This window comes from Sander lucioperca, chromosome 19 (assembly GCF_008315115.2).
Source record: "Sander lucioperca isolate FBNREF2018 chromosome 19, SLUC_FBN_1.2, whole genome shotgun sequence".
Classification (NCBI taxonomy): domain Eukaryota; kingdom Metazoa; phylum Chordata; class Actinopteri; order Perciformes; family Percidae; genus Sander; species Sander lucioperca.
In genome coordinates this window covers 22,615,306-22,629,113 of record NC_050191.1, presented here as the reverse complement: position 1 = coordinate 22,629,113, position 13,808 = coordinate 22,615,306, and the positions used below count along the sequence as shown (strand labels likewise).

At 43.0% G+C, this 13,808-nt stretch overlaps 1 protein-coding gene across 5 annotated transcripts in view; it reads right to left on the bottom strand.

The window, feature by feature from the left end:
• Positions 1-13,808, bottom strand: part of bcl11bb (BAF chromatin remodeling complex subunit BCL11B b) — a 31,450-nt gene that overhangs the window by 7,865 nt on the left and 9,777 nt on the right. The gene's annotated exons all lie outside the window — the stretch shown is intronic.

The following is a 13,808-nucleotide window of genomic DNA, read 5'->3' as shown; positions in this document are numbered from 1 at the left end:
TGAAATGGAGTCACAGCAGGATTCTGTAATATGGTGCTGCATTATCAACTGGATTTCAGGGTTGGTCATTTTGCTGGCAGTACAACTGCTTGTAAATGCTATAGCGTGATGACATTCCCTTGAAACAGTCTGAATCTTTGACTTAGCAGTAATATTTCCACCCAGGTGTTCACTCCAGGTAGACTTTCCATTGAAACAGACAAGCACAATGCAGTCTTGAGACCAGCTTAGGAGGGCAGCTCTTTGTCCTGTGCAACAAAACAAAGGGCTAAGGGCCAGGAGGCCTGGAGGAAGTTATTAAAACATTGGCACATGCATGGAGCTGAGGTGGGCCAGTAATAATGCTCTCCTTCTCTCCTGGGTTGGATTTTTTTACTAAACCACCAGGCCAATTAACCCAGTCTTCAGAGACTAAGATCTGAGCTTTACATCAGATTTTATTCTTTCCAGATTGCCTTTTATAGCTATTATTTTGCCTTAAAAGTACAAACAAAATGCCAGTGAATGAATGGGAGCCACGGTATTGACTGTTTGCATATGGCCAGTGTAGAAAAGTTGGTGTGAGCTTGGCGGGGTTAGAGTAGACACCAGGCGTATGGTGCAGACATGTGGATTTCTGTTTAATTTAGGAATTCACATATGCTGCCCTCCAGCCTGTGTTTGATTTATATTTTCGAAGCATGAGCTCCCTCCATTTACATTACACTTACATTTTGGGGCCTTTGTCGTATGCTCTAATCCAGAGGGACTTATAATAAGACCACAGAAGAATAACAAAAATCCACAGCCTCAGCCTTCGATAAGATGAGCAAACGGGAGCTTCTCGGCTGACAGTGAACAGTGAGTGGATGGTAATGAATGCTCACTGATGCCAAATTAACTCTCGCAAAGCTCAGAGAAAAAAATCATAATTAAAAATAAGAACCATGTGAACACTAGCCCCCCAACTTCTTTGCTGTACCGCATTCATTTGGCATGGACAGTTCTACATGAAGCAGAGTGAAAAACATTACATCCAGGGGGCAAAGTTTGGAGTGTGTAGAATAATGTTGCTTTACTGCAGCCACAGAAGACTGTGTCTGGTTTGTTAACAAGCAGGTGACTGATGAAGCAGAGGATGTGCTACAGTGGATGTCACGTGTGTCTGTGTGTGTGTGTGTGTGTGTGTGTGTGTGTGTGTGTGTGTGTGTGTGTGTGTGTGTGTGTGTGTGTGTGTGTGTGTGTGTGCGCACTGCAGTGTTCCTGGGCTTCAGGTTCGCCGTGACTGCTCCAACATTCCATCAAGGGCGACAGAACGCCACAGCGAAAGATTTGCATACAGAACAAAGCCGCCCGCAGGCTAGGCCACTGGGACACAGACCTGCCCCTGCAGCCCCTCCCACACACCCTCGCAGCGTACACATGTGCACGCGCAGTCACAAGCCCTGGGAGTACGCATGTGTGCACCTGTCAGAGGTTAGCTGACACCTCTGCTGCTGGCAAAGCAGCTCCTCATTAGCATGGCTGTGATCTAGGGGTCCCCAGGGGTCCCAGTCTTCTCACCTCGCCCCCTTTGCCCCCTCCCTCTTACACCTCTGCTCCTCTCCTCCTCCTCACATCTCCCCTCCGTCCCTCCTGCTCCTCCTCCTTCTTCAGTGCTCCGCTCCCCTCTGCTCTGACGGCTTGTTTGTCATGAAGGGGGCTAATCAGGAGACATGGAGGCCATCCAGATCAACCTTGTACGTCCGTGTGTGTGTGTGTGTGTGTGTGTGTGTGTGTGTGTGTGTGTGGGTGTATGTATGTGTGTGTGTGTGTGTGTGTGTGTGTGTGTGTGTGTGTGTGTGTGTGTGTGCGTGCGTGCGTGCGTGCGTGCGTGTGTGTGCGTGTGTGTTTCACAGCAAATTGGGAGCTTGGTTGGTAAACTATGACCTCGGCGAGCAGTGGCTGACTGTCACACATATGTAGTAAAAGAAAGAGAGAGATGGAGAGACAGAAAGAAGGAAAGAGACTGCGGAGAGTGGCAGTAGCAGGCAGGGGGTAAGGCTCTCACACACTGACTGGCTCCATGCTAACTCAAACCAGCTTCGGCCTGCTAACCATATACATCTGTGTGTGTGTGTGTGTGTGTGTGTGTGTGTGTGTGTGTGTGTGTGTGTGTGTGTAGCCAGTATGACCAGCTGAAATGCCTGAGAGAGGATTTAAAGAAACAGAGCTCCTTAATGTGTTTGCTGGAAAGTGTAGGGGACGCAAAAAAATATTTTCTCTTTCACTTCCTATGTCTTCAGTTCTCTCTCTCTCTCTCTCTCTCTCTCTCTCTCTTCCTTTTCTCTCACGTACACACTAAGCACCTGTACAATGTATCTGGGTACTCCACCCTGACCCTCATGCCTCCTGGGATGCGGGTCAAATGAACAATAAAAGGGATCAGGTATCTCCAACAACTTGATCACAGGGATGGACACACACACACACACACACACACACTGAGCGGGTCCAGCTGTACAACAATGCATGAGTGGAAGAGGCTCTCATGTAGCACGACCGAGGGAGCACGATATCAAGCGATCCCAGCTAGGGCACAGGGGACACGCTGTGAAAAATAACTGGAAAGACCTCTCTGTCAGTAAAGAGCTATGACTTTTGGCTCGGCTTCTAGGACAAAGAGGGAGGGAGAGAGAGAGGGAGAGAGAGGGAGCGATAAAGACAAAAAAAAGAGAGAGAATGAAAAGAAAAAGGGAGCTCCATAAAGTGCATTAGCTAAGCTCTCTGTGGCATTTCTCTAAGCCTGACTCATCGGCATCAGCTCCTAACTGGTCCCAGCGCCTGCATTTGTGTGCGTGCGTGTGTGTGTGTGTGTGTGTGTGTGTGTGTGTGTGTGTGTGTGTGTTGGGGAGTATGTGCACTCACTTGTGGGGTCTGCTGTCTGTCATGTGACGCTGACAAATGGATGACACTCAATCGTGCTTGTGGTTGCGAGAAGATATAAGAGAGAGGAGCAAGATGGAGGAAAGGATGAAAGAAGGAAAGGGGGGGCGGTGGAAGAAAGAAGAAAAAGGAGGAAAAGAGGAAAAAAAACATGGCAGACAGTTTGGGAAACAGAAAAAGAATTGTTTTTCTTTATCACCTGCATTTCCATTTTCAATAGAATTATAACCAACTGAATCTCTCATTCCATCACATACCCATTTTACCAGGAGGGAAAACAGACGCCATACAGTATAAAATAAAAGGAACCGATGGCGTCACTATAGAACTGCAGGAGTGCAAGCATGCTGATGTAAAGGATTAATCCACCATTAATAAAGAGAATAAACACAAGGTGAAATATTTTAGAGAAAAGATGCTACAGACGAGCACAAAAACACTGAAATGTTTGGATTGGTGAGGGCATCAAAATACAAAAAAAAATGTAGCTGCTTTGAGAATGAAATGGAGACTGCTTTTGTGGACTCACATAATGTTTGTTCGAGGTTTTACATCCAAATGAGCTGCAGTCCTACGCCTCGGGAGCTCTCACTTTGTCCAGAAAGTCAATTTCCTATTCGCTGGCACTGAATAGGAAATTGACTTTGACATGTGAGTGACTGGCGAATTCTGTTTTGTAGGTTTATTAAATTTTTCATCGGATCAATCATTTTGTACAAACAGTGCGTAAAATGTATTGGGTTATTCTTCTGAATGTTTTGCCTCGAATGGTCAACTAAACCAAACAAAATGAAATGAAACAAAAGTATGGAGGTACAGTGTTCTCCTCAACCTGTGATAAGCATGTGTCATTTCGCAAATTCCTCCAAAGCAGTGTCTTCTGCAGTGACACTTGTGTTTCGGTTTTTGGTGTGTGTGTGTGTGTGTGTGTGTGTGTGTGTGTGTGTGTGTGTGTGTGTGTGTGTTTTCGGAAGCAAAAGAAAAAGTTATTTTGTGCCTCTGTGGTTTGTGATGTATGTGTGCATGTGTATATGTGTATACAGTATGTGCATTGTGTATATGTGTATACCGTATGAGTATTTGTGTATATGTGTATACAGTATGTGTATTTGTGTATATGTGTATACCGTATGAGTATTTGTGTATATCTGTATACAGTTTGTGTATTTGTGTATATGTGTATACCGTTTGAGTATTTGTGTCTATGTGTATACAGTATGTGTATTTGTGTGTGTATACCGTATGCATGTGTTTGCATGTATATGCCCATGCTCATTGTGTGTATCTCGGGCTACCATTCTGTGACAGGGTGGTATATTCTTTCAGCAGTAGTAATCGTCCCCAGCTGGCTTTTGCCCACTGGAGCCAAGCAGCCAGTCCCACTTAACTAGCAGCCCACAGGAAAATACCACCGTGGCCCTCAATGAAGCACACAGACCCTTCCAACTCAATCAGCCCGCTATAAAACTTGCCCCTCACATGCTTTAGACATGGCGTAAAGTGATTGGGAAAGAGAGCCTGAACATTCATGATCGTATTCTCTATTACTCCAGTATTAGTATCACACCATTTCTCCAGTTTAATATGTAGTTCTGGCTTTAAGTCTGTGAGAGCGTCCTGGGCGCCCAGATAGCTCAGTTGGTAGAGCAGGCGCTCAGGGTTCGACTCTGACCTGCGGCCCTTTGCTGCATGTCATTCCCCCTCTCTCTGTCTTCATCTGGCCTAAAATGCCCCAAAAATAATCTTTAAAAAAAAGTCTGTGAGAGGATACAGTGTTCTTTTTCTTTCCTCAAGCTCGAACACAAAGCAGAGGCTGCGAGAGGGCACAGGAGTGTTGCATCATTTGACACCAATTTGCAAGCTATCTAATTAGTGTTAGCTTACTAAACCAAAGTAACAAAAGGGGAGGGTGTAAAAAATAAAAATGGATCGCAGATATTTAGCTCTCTTTATTTAACTGCTCTGCTCGATCTTGGAAAAGAGGTTGCGGAGCCCATTTTGAAAAGCAGGATGTGGGTGTGTTTGAACTCTTGAAGCAATAGTTTGACCGCTTATTCGCTTTCTTGCCTCTTTCCTTCTCATATTTGCCCGTTAAATATAAGGCAACATCCGGGAGCTGGTTAGGTTAGCCGAAGTATAAAACCGACACGTTGTGGTTTTTACAGGGGGTTGTGCACCGGACTGTTTCTCGCATCGGAGCGGTGACTTCCTGGAGCCTTTTTTTCCGTTGTTTTTACAGTTTGCAGCTCAGTTTTTTGTACTGAAACAAACAATATATAACATGCTAATTAATGAGACGTAGAAGTGCTTCCTATGTGCTTGTATTTCCCAAAAATGTCAAACTTTCAATCATTTCATCTGTATGCTAAGGCTCAAATTCCACCTTAACGTAATGTGTAGCAATATGTGAGACCGCCTTAAAAAGAAAGATGCAGATGATAATTATTTTACAGTCTCTTCTGACAAATAGTTTTAATTTTAACAATTTAAGATTGTATGTGCAGTCGGGCAACGTGAGACTCTCTTTGTGTTCTCCACAGTCTACCTATTTCCCTCTCTATCTCTCTCTCTCATCTATAAGCTCCTGATGTGATCGAGTGAAGGCCGGCGGCACAACATTATTAGCGTTGCAACGGTCATGTCTCCAGGTGAATTCTGTTCTCTCTCATGTGTCCTGATACATACTCAGGTGTGTCAAAACACTTGGCTTATCTCTGACATCGAACCTCCAGTGCTCCATTCACGCACGCGCACACACACACACACACACACACACACACACACACACACAGAAAGATAGATTAATCTCTCAACATACACACCCAACACATATTTATGTAGTGACATTTGTGTGTGTGTGTGTGTGTGTGTGTGTGTGTGTGTGTGTGTGTGTGTGTGCGTGAGATGGGACTGACTTTAGCCTCAGGCCTCCCCCTGTGGGTTCCGTGTGGCTTCTCCCTCTCTCTATCCCTCTGTCCTTTCTTTCTCGTTTTCTCTCTGTCCTTCTGGCTGTTATCACGCTGATACATTTCCTGCTTCTGGCACAGCTCCTGCATAGCTTATGGTTAAAGAAAAGCTTTCATCTATCCAGTGCCTTCAGGACACACACACAAACACACTCACACCCACTCTCACACACATACAAGCGCTGGTACGGGCCGGCGCTGCCCCGCCAGACCACAGGCCCAGACAAGCTCCACTGGCACCAATCACCCTGATAACATCTTAGGCTTTATTTCATTTTGGCTTGCTCTGTTCTGCTCTGGAAAAGACAGACTCAGAGAAGAGGGCTTTCTGGAAAATATGAATTACGGCAGAATACAGGCAGAGTGTAGCCTCTTTTCCTTGAGCAGATAACTCCCCTGTCTGCAATGCCATCTATGGACATGACAGTGCAAGCCCTCTTTCATCCAAAAGGCAGTCCAGAGCAGATGTTTCTACCCTTTTCTCATTGACAGCAGTACATGTTTTATGAGTTTAAGTATAAGTAAAAAAAAAAGAGTTAACATATAACACATTCACAGAGAATAAAGGCAGAAGGGCAAGTGTTGGTTCACCCAAAATATAAAAGAATCTAGCCATGCAATAGTGTTGGGTTTTTATTCTACCCAGGTTTTGAGATATTCCTGTAATATTTCTGCCTCCACACATCCATACATTTCTGTGGTGCTCACAGCATTTAAAAATACATTTGAAATATTCAACATCAGTGTGTCTTTCCACATAAAATGTCCCTGGTACTCTGGATAATGAACAGACGGACCTCTCTGTTAACAGTCCGCACTGGAAATGGAACTACTTTCTACCAAAAAAATAGTCCCTATGAAAATGATTCATTGTGATGCTGTTTCTGAAAAGAGATGTTGCTATTCAATTTTTTAAATGTTTTTAAAGTGCATTGTTAAATGCCTTGCATTGTTGTGGAGGTAGACATCTCAGAGACGTATTTTTCAATTCAGTTCACCTCAATTTTTGTTGAACTGACCCTTTAAAATTAGATTAGAAATTAGTTCTATGATTTTGCATTTTTTAGGTTTTTTTCCCCTTCATTCAATTTTAACTGCTTACAGGAAAAAGCCACTGTGTATACCAGATTACTAAATTGTGTATCAATGTTGTATCAGTATATAACTTGTTGTTTGTACTGCTCCTGGCACACCCTAGACCCCTTACATCTAAGTGACAAACCGACATAAAGGCAGCCTACGTTCATCATGTGTTTGTGTCTAGTGTTCCCTCTCGGAGTAATTGCTGGAGACAAATAAGTGGATGAAATAGGGCAATCGTAAGAGTACCATGAAAGGCTTTCAATATCTCTTGCGGTGAAGCAGCCTGTAAAAGGAAAATACGGCCATAAACACTGTCTCCTCATTTTCTTCTCCCACAATCCCACCCAATCTGAGCAGGACACTAATAAGATAAGAGGAAAGGAACAACAGTGTAGCAAGTAGGATTACCCATGTCTGATTTGCTAACAAGCGCCATCTCTTTTCCTTTTCACAAATACTAATGGTAGCCCTCTTTTCTCCTCCCAAAGGCAAACACACACTATTTTTCTATAGAAAAACACGAGTGAACATCCCCGGTCAGAAAATTTCCCCATTCACTCCTGAAAAGGGCGTATTATATGTTGTGCATTAATGTCTGGCAGACTGCACAATAGCTGAACACACACAGACACATGAGGATTGTATCTGCACGTCCATCATGAAGACTTAAATGTTTCTCTAGAAGTGTTTCAAGAGCGGCAGAAAGGTGTACAAGTAGCTGAGCAGGCTCTTGTTCGGGGTCGTGAAAGTGTACATACACACGCATGCATGCTAATACTGTAATTACAGTAGGTTCTTTGTAAAAAAAAAAAAAAAGTACAACATTACTCAGCACTGATGATAGCACACCTGCTATCAAATGTCACAGCCAGAGAGGAGAAGCGAGGGGAAACTCGAGTAACTACTGTGCAGCAGTCAAATTACCTTGATTATAGCTATTTTTGCAAAGAACATAAACACATTCACAGATTCCCACTGACACAAGACAACTTATGGTCCATAGCAGAGAAACCATGAAGTTGACATCAGCACTTCAAAAATCAACACAAAGCAGCGTGTTTGTGTTGAATACCAAAGCGCCATCATCACTCTCCATGCGTAGCGGGGACGGGGTGTGAGGTTTCTAATGCCTCTTAAGTAAGGCTGTTAAGGAGCAAAGAGTCCACACATCTGGAAGACACAGTCAGTCGGCACATGCTGAAAGTTAGCGGTGGCGCTCGCAGTCCAAATTAGTGGCGAGTTTTATTCCCCTGCTGTGGTAGGAAAATATCAAATCTGCTGCCATATGAGTGCCATAAAGCTGGCTGTGGAGCGTTTGATGCCTTTATGTGGGAGCCCTTAAGCTGTGTGTGTGTATGTGCATGTGTCTGTGTGTGCACGAGTGCGTTTGGTGGAAGATGCAGGCCTTAATGTGAGATTGGAGTCATTGTATGCATTCCAGCATGCACACATGTTTTGTGTGCGTGGCTCTTATCTGTGTGTGTATTCCTGCATGCATGTTGAGTTTACATTTTTCGGCATTAACGTAAAAAAAATGTATATGTGTGTGTGTGTGTGTGTGTGTGTGTGTGTGTGTGTGTGTGTGTGTGCGTGCGCGTGTGCGTGTGCGTGTGCGTGTGTGTGTGTGTGTGTGTCAGGTGGTGGTGTGCATGTGCAGCTGTGCCATTTTAGCAGCTCTTATAGACCTAGTTGACCCTTCTGGATATAGCAGACAGACAGACACAAGCAGAGTCAGACGGCCCCTGGGGTGGTCTTGTCTGAGGCGCACTGTTATGGGCCAACAACTCTAGGGGCCCATACACAGGCAGGAACACGTATACTGTAATTGTACATACATACACACACACACACACACACACACACACACACACACACCCATATGTGTATGTGAACACAATTACACGTAGATGCTTAGAGACATACAAGTGGTGAATTAATGACTACAAACTGAAATTTAATTTTAATTTGTCCTTGATTTTGAAGGCATAAGCTTTCTTTTGCAGTGTTTTCCTCATGTGCTAATCGTAGGAAGTCTTTCATTCATTTGTATGTATTTATGTTTAGAAATTGCAATGGCAAATAAAGTTGTTTGCATGCAGTGAATTGTTTGCTTTTTAGATTAAACCAGTGCCTACAAGTGGCTGTGCAGGGCTTGCTGCAGACGTTTATACAGGGTGATTCATATGCAGTATCCTGCAATGCGCGTGCAATTATGCGCATACAAAAACAAAATGCGTAAAATGATTGATTGATCTTGCATGAATATTGGAATTTGTATTTATTTCTTTTTTTTTTTAAACGGCATAAAAATAAACTAAAAATAAAACAATTCAGCCTGGCTTGTGTATCACATTGCAGTAGGAAAAAGCATTCAAATATAAACCTCTAAAAGGAGCATCCTCTATACTATTTCTGAACACTATTGTCTATAAAGTCCAGAAATCTGTATAATGTTAAATTATGAAATATATTCATCTTTTAAATACCTCTAACATCACTATATCTTGTCCCCCACTTTTTCTTTTTCTTATCCACTAATTCAGTTCAAAAGTGCAAAAAAGAACACATGAGAAGGAGATACTGTATCATGAATGAGTGTGTATTTGAAATAATTTTCTCTTTTTTTCCCACAGAGGAATTAGGAAATATTTGCCACACACACACACACACACACACACACACAAATGGGGAAAATGAAAATAGACACACATGCCTAACAGCAGACACAAGATAAATTCCCTGGCAAGCATTCAAAACATTCATGTAAGAACATATAAAAACACACAGACTGCACCAGAAATGCAAAAGCATGAACGCACACACACGCACACGCACACGCACACACACACACACACACACACACACACTCACACACACCACTTACACAACTGCCACCATGTAACCCCTAATCACAACCCCAGAGCTTGGACATCAAATGAAGCAAGTTTTTTTTTTTTAAATCATCAGGAGTAATTAACGCATTTTCATATGCAAATGTGATTAATGCAAAACTACAAAGTCATTATGCAAATCGACTTTTCCTTGAGCCTCTGTACAAATATTCGCAGCTCAAATCAGGGATCAGTCTCGCCATCTTTCTTTTTTTATCTCTTACCCCTCTCTCCCTCTCCCTCTATCTCTCTCTCTCTCTCTCTCTCTCTCTCTCTGTCTCTCTCTCTCTCTTGGAGGAGAGATAATGCGTAAGTAGCATGTGAAGTTATTTCTAACTCACACAGTGTGTGTGTTTTCATGCGATGGGCCGGGGCTATGGCATTACGCCGCCTGCCTACTGATTACTGGCTGCTTGGCACTGGAGCGAGACAGGGAAGCCGGCGTACAGGGGAAGGTATGAATATGCAAAAGCCTGATTGCTTTTCATGATTAAAGCCTATTTAATATGGAAATGAGAGCAAGCCAGGTGATTAAAGGAGCATTGGGTGGTGGGGCAAAAAGAAAAAAAAAAGATGTGTGTGTGTGTGTGGGGGGCAGAGAGAGGAAAGAAGAGAAGAGAGCAGAGAGAGACACCTTCAAATCCACACCGGTGGTGAGGTGCGTAAACTGGAATGTCACAGTTATTCAGCGGCAGCAGCAGTGAAACCAGTGTCGAACATTGCAGATTTGACCTCTTTGGGCACAAACATGATTGATACGTTTTGTAAGTTACACCACAGGTTTTCATCCAGAAACCACCATGAGTCATTTCAGGTGTAAAAACAAAATCTCTCTTTGCCCATTGGCTCGGAGAAAAAAAACTGATCTTATCACGTTAAAATGCTGTGCATTCAAACACACTTTCACACCTGCAAAAACATGTAGGTGTGACAGTTTTAAAGTGATTAAGATTCTTTGATCATAAATTCGGTTCAGTATCGGTATCAAATCGAGATTGTAAGTAGCCTTCCACCAAACCAAACGACGAAACCAATGTAGAATTCTAAGCCTAATACAGTGATATATACTCCTAAAAGTGACAGCAGGGAGATCAGAGGTGGCCGGAGAGATGAAGAGGGAGAGGTGTTTGAGGATGTCGCTGTCGTCTCATGAAATATTTACCGTGTGTGTGTGTTTGTGAGTGAGAAAGAAAGATACAGAGATAGAGAGAGGGAGAGAGACGTTGTCATGATGTGACTTCGCCCTTATGTGCTGGATGTCTCAAAGTGCTCCGAGGGGGCCCGGCAGCCGTCCTGGGATGGGATCAAAGCAGGGCCAGGGTCGTCTTAGCATGGTAACGCTCCCCTAGCGACAACCTCTCGCTTGCCTGGTGACACGCATCATTCTTCACAGACATTGCACACACTCACATGCACAAATTCATACAAGGCAAACACACATATTAACATACTCTGACAAAGCCAACACATACACACAGAGTGCATGCATCAGCAAGAGAAATGCAAGTAAGAAAAAAAATAGGGCACAGAAGGGCCATTTTTCATCTACACCGAGTGTACGAGAGAGAGAGAGAGAGAGAGAGAGAGAGAGAGAGAGAGAGAGAGAGAGAGAGAGAGAGTATGTGTGTGTGTGTGTGTGTGTGTGTGTGTGTGTGTATTTGCACCTTTTGGGGTTGAATGTGCTAGCCTTGCAGCATGTTTGCAGTTTAAGCAAGCGGGCTGACAGACAAAGAGGCCAGACAGGATGTTATAAAACACAACCAGGTGAAAAAAAAAAAAAGAACTATCCAGGAGAGGAGAGGGTTAACTGTTATGCATATAGCACAAGCATTTCATGCATGCAAGAGTACATTATGAGTACATTTCTGTAAGGGTGTGCAGGTTTGTGTTATGTTGGTGCATATTTTGTCATCACTTGTGCTGCAAATATTTGTGTGTGTGTTCTGGCTGCAAAGCTATTAGTACCACATGCAAGCAAATGTGATGACATTTCCTTATGTGTGTGTGTGTGTGTGTGTGTGTGTGTGTGTGTGTGTGTGTGTGTGTGTGTGTGTGCTGCTAACACATTGGACTTAATTAGACCTAATAATGTAATCTAATTTGGTTGAAACTTGAGACTGCCTTGAGTGGCAATCTAATGTGTCGAACAAAGCTCTCCTCCTCTCTTTCATTTGGGGCTTCGAGTGCTTTCATGTCCTGTGCTCTTAGTGATAAGACTGTCTGAGTGACTAACTGGCTGCCGCGCCAACAGGCTGACTCACTCACTCACTCGCTCACTCACTAACTAACTAAATGTTTTTCCTCTGACCACCACAACAGACAAACTGCCATAGAAAATGCATTGTCTTTTTCATTACATAAGCCTCCAAATGAGTTCCATGGTTTTTATCTTCTTCTTTTAGTTGGGTTGCTGCAAAAGGCCGTTTAAAACTCACTCAGTTTCAAAGTATAACTAAACAAATGAGTCAATAAGCAAAACTCACATTTACAATCTAACAGCGATGTGCCGTCTTAACTTTTTCGAAATGAAATGCGATGACGAATTATCACTTTCTCCGTTCTATATTTTGGATTTAAAGACTTGCTTCAAAATTCCCATGGTTTTATTTTTAAATATTAGCTGTGACATCCAAAACTGCGCTGTCACATATTGTTTGTGATCTCCTTCAATATATTTTTCCCCACTGCAAAATATGGTGATCACACACACACACACACACACACACACACACACACACACACACACACACACACACACACAGCTGCTGGCCACACAGAAACTGTGCATATGTACTGATTTATGTTGTGATGACAAAAGATGTCCACACCAGCTTTAATGCTGATATCAACTAAATGTGTCTATAGTCTACAATGATCTGTGTCCCACAAACGTTGTCCGTTTAAGGGACTTTTCAAAATATGAAAGCTTAATCTTTAAATGTATACGGTCAAAACGGAATTTATGTGTGATATACAAAACTACATTTAAACTAAAGTCAATGTAAAAGTCTCTCCTTTCACACTAGTATAACTAAAGCATAAAGTGTCTCTCTTGTGTTTTCTGTGTTTTACATTTACTTCATGTACTTATTTTTAATTAGAATAGTATTACAATACTAATGTGTGAATTTTACAGCATAACAATGTTTACTGTCTTAAATGTGCATTCATATAATATGATATAACGCATTTAAAAGTCCACCCTTTACTATTGAAGTCTCTCCATACCAGTTTAAGACACTGTGGTGACCAGTTTATATGCTAACTGTATAATCTTTTGCATGCGATTCTGGCTGGTAACTTCTTTAATACAGCCGTCTCCCTCCTCTAACCAAGTCCCTCTTAGTCTATCGGAGTCTGTGTAATCCTGGATAGTCTTCCCAGCTCTCGGGTGTGATGGTGACTGTCTCCTCTGATAACTTTGAACTGGTTTCCCTGCAGCGCTGGCAGTCTACAGGCCTCAACACCCCACACCCCACCACCACCACCCCACCCACCCCCTCACAGCCAGATGAACGGCCTTGCTGCTTTATTAATCCCCTTCTCCTCACCACGCACACAGATGAATTTTAATCAGCTTTCTTAACCTCTTTTTTTTTTCATATGCTGCAGGATTTCTTTACAAACGCTTAGACACATTGCAATCACACGAGCAAAAAAAACACACATACACACACACACACACACTGGGGGCGGCTCCTCTATCACCTTTTTCCTCGCCTTTCACAATTGGTTTCAGCTCAAGAAGTCCTTCAGGCCTGCCAGTGTGTGTTTGTTTGGTGTGTGTTATTTTGAGTGCATGTGTGTGTGTGATATTTAACTTAGAATGGAGCAGAATAGACATACAGTGCGGCTCTCACTCACTCTAATGAAATCATCTCAGGCTACATTAATCCCTCCTGAAGGCCACTGTCAAAATAACAAGCAGCTGGAATTCTTTAAAGAGAGCTATCTGTCTTGGACA